Raw genomic sequence first — 6000 nt, 5'->3', positions numbered from 1 at the left:
GCCGAATCGCAAAAAGGGGCAAGGTCCTTTAGCTGCATTTTGGTCTGGGTCTTAAGTGGTTAAACAAAAATAGAGCAACAATTTTGAAAAAAAAAGCAATATTTTTTACTTTTTGCTATAAAAAATATCCCCAAAAAATATATATAAAAAATATATTTTTTCCTCAGTTTAGGCCGATACGTATTCTTCTACATATTTTTGGTAAAAAAAAAATCACAATAAGCGTTTATCGATTGGTTTGCGCAAAAGATATAGCGTCTACAAAAAGGGAACAGTTTTATGGCATTTTTATTAACCACTTCTCTACTTTGAGTGTTTTTCAGATTTGGCGTTTACAAGACTAAAACATTTTTTTTTGCTAGAAAATTACTTAAAACCCACAAACATTATATATTTATTTGTTTCTAATACCCTAGAGAATAAAATGGCGATCATTGCAATACTTTTTGTCACACCATATTTGCGCAGCGGTCCTACAAGCGCACTTTTTTGGGAAAAAATTCACTTTTTTGAATTAAAAAATAAGACAGCGATAAATTTGGCCCAATTTTTTTATATATTGTGAAACATAATGTTACGCCAAGTAAAATGGTACCCAACATGTCACGCTTACAAATTGCGCCTGCTCGTGGCATGGCGTCAAACTTTTACCCTTAAAAATCTCGATAGGCGACGTTTAAAAAATTCTATAAGTTGCATTTTTTGAGTTACAGAGGGGGTCTAGGCCTATAATTATTGCTCTCGCTCTAACGATCGCGGCGATACCTCACTTGTGTCGTTTGAACACCGTTTTCATATGTGGGCGCTACTCGCGTATGCGTTCGCTTCTGCGCACGAGCTCGTCGGGACGGGGCGCTTTAAAACATTTTTTTTTTTTTTTCTTATTTATTTTATTATTTTTTACACTGGAAAAAAAAAAAGATCACTTTTATTCCTATTACAAGGAATGTAATAGAAAAAAGCATGACAGGTCCTCTTAAATATGAGATCTGGGGTCAAAAAGACCTCAGATCTCATATTTAGACTAAAATGCAAAAAAAAAAATAATTGAAACTGTCATTTTTTCAAATGACAAAAAAAAAATGTTTCTTTAGGAGGCTGGGCGGGACTGACGTTTTGACGTCACTTCCGCCCAGCAGAGCTATGGGAACGGGTGAAGGAGATTTTTCCTTCAGTCTCGTCCCCAGTCAGCAGCCGAACGCACCCGATCGCCTCCGCCGCTACCGACGATTCCGCCGCGGAGACCGCCGTTATCGTTAACAGAACCGCTGACACTAAAGATGGATACCTCGTTTGTGGCAGCAGCTGCTGCCGTTACCGAGATATCCATCTTTAAAGTTAGGCCGTATAAAGTCGTACAGCGGTCTGGAAGTGGTTAATATTTTTTCTTTACCAGTAATGGCGGTGATTTTTATTGCAGCTGCGACATTATGGCGGACTCATTGGACACTTTTGGCGCTATTTTGGGACCATTCACATTTATACAGCGATCAGTGCTATAAAAATGCACTGATTACTGTGTAAATGTGATTGGCAGTGAAGGGGTTAATGAGTATGGGACGCTGAAGGGGTTAAGTGTTTTCTTGGATCACATTTGTTCCTATTAGAAGGAATGTAAACATCAATTGTAATAGAAAAAAATTATGACAGGTCCTCTTTATGGAGAAATCTGGGGGGAGGGGGGATGTGTCAAACAAACCAACCGCCCCCCCCCCCTGCAGGTGGTACTTACCCGATCGGCTCTGTATTGAGGCCGAGAGATCACTCCTCATACAGAGCCGATCGGGTAAGTACCACCTGCAGGGGGTGGGGGGGGGGCGGTTGGTTTGGTTATCTCCTGGATCTCCCCGTATATCCTCCCCTTTGCTCTGCCCTACAAGCTCACCCTTTTTTGAAGCCAATAAGAGCCTCTGGCTCTAATCATGTGCTTTAAACAAATACATAAAAATAAAGATTGGAATCAATGCATCCAGCACCCTGCATGTAGATTAGGGGCCGGCACATGGATTAGGGGGGGGGGGGGTCCCAAATACCCCAAATCTATCCTCTAAGATCCAAAAAAAATGTGATCTTTTGCTTTAAATATAAATATATATTCATGCATGAAGCTATGTATAGGAGATTGAGGGGTGCAGGAGAGATGGGGCGGCACTCCTGGACACCCCCCCCCTGTGATCACCTTTCTCATGTGTCAGTACCTAGGAATACACATAGATCTGAATGTACACAGGGGGTGTGAGGATCGGGACCACCACAAGAGGGCGCACTGATCCGTGTGACCGCGGAAGAGATGGAAGATTCCAACATAGCAATTTGGGGGGGGGGGACGGAATCTCCGACTTTTTAGCCGTCACCGGCCGATCGTCTCCTGCTCTCCCCAGGTTTAAAAAACAAAGGCATTGAGTAATGTGATTGCCGCACTGTGTTTTTCCGCATACAGCAGATTATGATGAGGTAACAGAAAGGCATTCGGGAATCGGGTTTCCTTGACTCAAATCCGACGCATGCGCAGTTCCTACGGCAGAAATTCCCGGACTCTACTGCGCATGCGTGACCCGCGATTCCGACGCATGCGCAGTAGGAGGCAGAAATTCCCGGACTCTACTGCGCATGCGTGACCCGCGATTCCGACGCATGCGCAGAAGGAGGCAGAAATTCCCGGACTCTACTGCGCATGCGTGCCCCGCGATTCCGACGCATGCGCACTGGGCGGCAGAAATTCCCGGACTCTACTGCGCATGCGCGACCCGCGATTCCGACGCATGCGCAGTAGGAGGCAGAAATTCCCGGACTCTACTGCGCATGCGTGACCCGCGATTCCGACGCATGCGCACTGGGCGGCAGAAATTCCCGGACTCTACTGCGCATGCGTGACCCGCGATTCCGACGCATGCGCACTGGGCGGCAGAAATTCCCGGACTCTACTGCGCATGCGTGACCCGCGATTCCGACGCATGCGCAGTAGGAGGCAGAAATTCCCGGACTCTACTGCGCATGCGTGACCCGCGATTCCGACGCATGCGCACTGGGCGGCAGAAATTCCCGGACTCTACTGCGCATGCGTGACCCGCGATTCCGACGCATGCGCAGAAGGAGGCAGAAATTCCCGGACTCTACTGCGCATGCGTGACCCGCGATTCCGACGCATGCGCACTGGGCGGCAGAAATTCCCGGACTCTACTGCGCATGCGTGACCCGCGATTCCGACGCATGCGCACTGGGCGGCAGAAATTCCCGGACTCTACTGCGCATGCGTGACCCGCGATTCCGACGCATGCGCAGAAGGAGGCAGAAATTCCCGGACTCTACTGCGCATGCGTGACCCGCGATTCCGACGCATGCGCAGTAGGAGGCAGAAATTCCCGGCCTCTACTGCGCATGCGTGACCCGCGATTTCGACGCATGCGCACTGGGCGGCAGAAATTCCCGGATTCCGACGCGTGTACAAGCCCGGTTTTCAGCATGTGATGTGTCGGATTCGTGGGCGATTCAGCAAACCGACACGCCCACGGATCCGACACATGCATAATTTGGGGGAGACATTTGTGGATGTTTCCGGGAAAGTGACATTCAGCAGGCCTTTCCTAGTGCCTCTGGGTAGACTGATGAGAGAAAGTGATGCAGTTCCCAGCATTATAGGGGGCAGTGTGGGGATTTCTGCTATAGAACATCAGTGTCCTCTATACGCCAATCCTACACTAATCCTGGGGGACAGTAAAAGCAGGCCGCTGATTTGCTGGTTTATGGATTTATTGCGTTATATTTTACATGGATCGGGCTCAGAGGAAACAGACATGTCACTGCTCAGGGAGGATGAGAAAATCTCATTATAAGAAATAGAATTTGTAATCCGCTTCTTCTGGGTACACCTCCCCCACATGGACGTTCGGGACCCCCTCCCCCCCAGGAACCGGGACCCCCCTCCCCCACATGGACGTCTATCCACACAGCTCATCCGGGACCCCCTCCCCCCCAGGAGGATATGGAGGTCGGCCAACTGAACACCACCGTTATCACATCTTGTAAGTTCATGACAGAACCCCATCCCCCATCCCCCAGGACAAGTAACAAGAGAACATGTTTTTTTTACTCAGAACCCCCCTCTCTCCTATATCTTCCCCTCTCTCCACTCTGCCCCCCCCTCCCATCTTCCCCCCTCTCTCCACTCTGCCCCCCCCCCCATCTTCCCCTCTCTCCACTCTACCCCCCCCCCATCTTTCCCTCTCTCCACTCTACCCCCCCACCATCTTTCCCTCTCTCCGCTCTGCCCACCATCTTCCCCTCTCTCCGCTTTGCCCTCATCCCCCCCACCATCTTTCCCTCTCTCCGCTCTGCCCACCATCTTCCCCTCTCTCCGCTTTGCCCTCATCCCCCCCCCACCATCTTTCCCTCTCTCCGCTCTGCCCACCATCTTCCCCTCTCTCCGCTTTGCCCTCATCCCCCCCACCATCTTTCCCTCTCTCCGCTTTGCCCTCATCCCCCCCCCCACCATCTTTCCCTCTCTCCGCTTTGCCCTCATCCCCACCCACCATCTTTCCCTCTCTCCGCTCTGCCCACCATCTTCCCCTCTCTCCGCTTTGCCCTCATCCCCCCCACCATCTTTCCCTCTCTCCGCTTTGCCCTCATCCCCCCCCCACCATCTTTCCCTCTCTCCGCTCTGCCCACCATCTTCCCCTCTCTCCGCTTTGCCCTCATCCCCCCCACCATCTTTCCCTCTCTCCGCTTTGCCCTCATCCCCCCCCCCCCACCATCTTTCCCTCTCTCCGCTCTGCCCACCATCTTTCCCTCTCTCCGCTTTGCCCTCATCCCCCCCACCATCTTTCCCTCTCTCCGCTCTGCCCACCATCTTCCCCTCTCTCCGCTTTGCCCTCATCCCCCCCACCATCTTTCCCTCTCTCCGCTCTGCCCACCATCTTTCCCTCTCTCCGCTTTGCCCTCATCCCCCCCCACCATCTTTCCCTCTCTCCGCTCTGCCCACCATCTTCCCCTCTCTCCACTTTGCCCTCATCCCCCCCACCATCTTTCCCTCTCTCCGCTTTGCCCTCATCCCCCCCCCCACCATCTTTCCCTCTCTCCGCTCTGCCCTCATCCCCCCCACCATCTTTCCCTCTCTCCGCTTTGCCCTCATCCCCCCCCACCATCTTTCCCTCTCTCCGCTTTGCCCTCATCCCCCCCCACCATCTTTCCCTCTCTCCGCTCTGCCCACCATCTTCCCCTCTCTCCACTTTGCCCTCATCCCCCCCACCATCTTTCCCTCTCTCCGCTTTGCCCTCATCCCCCCCCCCACCATCTTTCCCTCTCTCCGCTCTGCCCACCATCTTCCCCTCTCTCCGCTTTGCCCTCATCCCCCCCACCATCTTTCCCTCTCTCCGCTCTGCCCACCATCTTCCCCTCTCTCCGCTTTGCCCTCATCCCCCCCCCACCATCTTTCCCTCTCTCCGCTCTGCCCACCATCTTCCCCTCTCTCCCCTTTGCCCTCATCCCCCCCCACCATCTTTCCCTCTCTCCGCTTTGCCCTCATCCCCCCCCCACCATCTTTCCCTCTCTCCGCTTTGCCCTCATCCCCACCCACCATCTTTCCCTCTCTCCGCTCTGCCCACCATCTTCCCCTCTCTCCGCTTTGCCCTCATCCCCCCCACCATCTTTCCCTCTCTCCGCTTTGCCCTCATCCCCCCCCCACCATCTTTCCCTCTCTCCGCTCTGCCCACCATCTTCCCCTCTCTCCGCTTTGCCCTCATCCCCCCCACCATCTTTCCCTCTCTCCGCTTTGCCCTCATCCCCCCCCCCCACCATCTTTCCCTCTCTCCGCTCTGCCCACCATCTTTCCCTCTCTCCGCTTTGCCCTCATCCCCCCCACCATCTTTCCCTCTCTCCGCTCTGCCCACCATCTTCCCCTCTCTCCGCTTTGCCCTCATCCCCCCCACCATCTTTCCCTCTCTCCGCTCTGCCCACCATCTTTCCCTCTCTCCGCTTTGCCCTCATCCCCCCCCACCATCTTTC

This window comes from Rana temporaria, chromosome 11 (assembly GCF_905171775.1).
Source record: "Rana temporaria chromosome 11, aRanTem1.1, whole genome shotgun sequence".
In the NCBI taxonomy this organism is placed as follows: Eukaryota; Metazoa; Chordata; class Amphibia; order Anura; family Ranidae; genus Rana; species Rana temporaria.
This window is presented reverse-complemented; position numbering follows the sequence as displayed.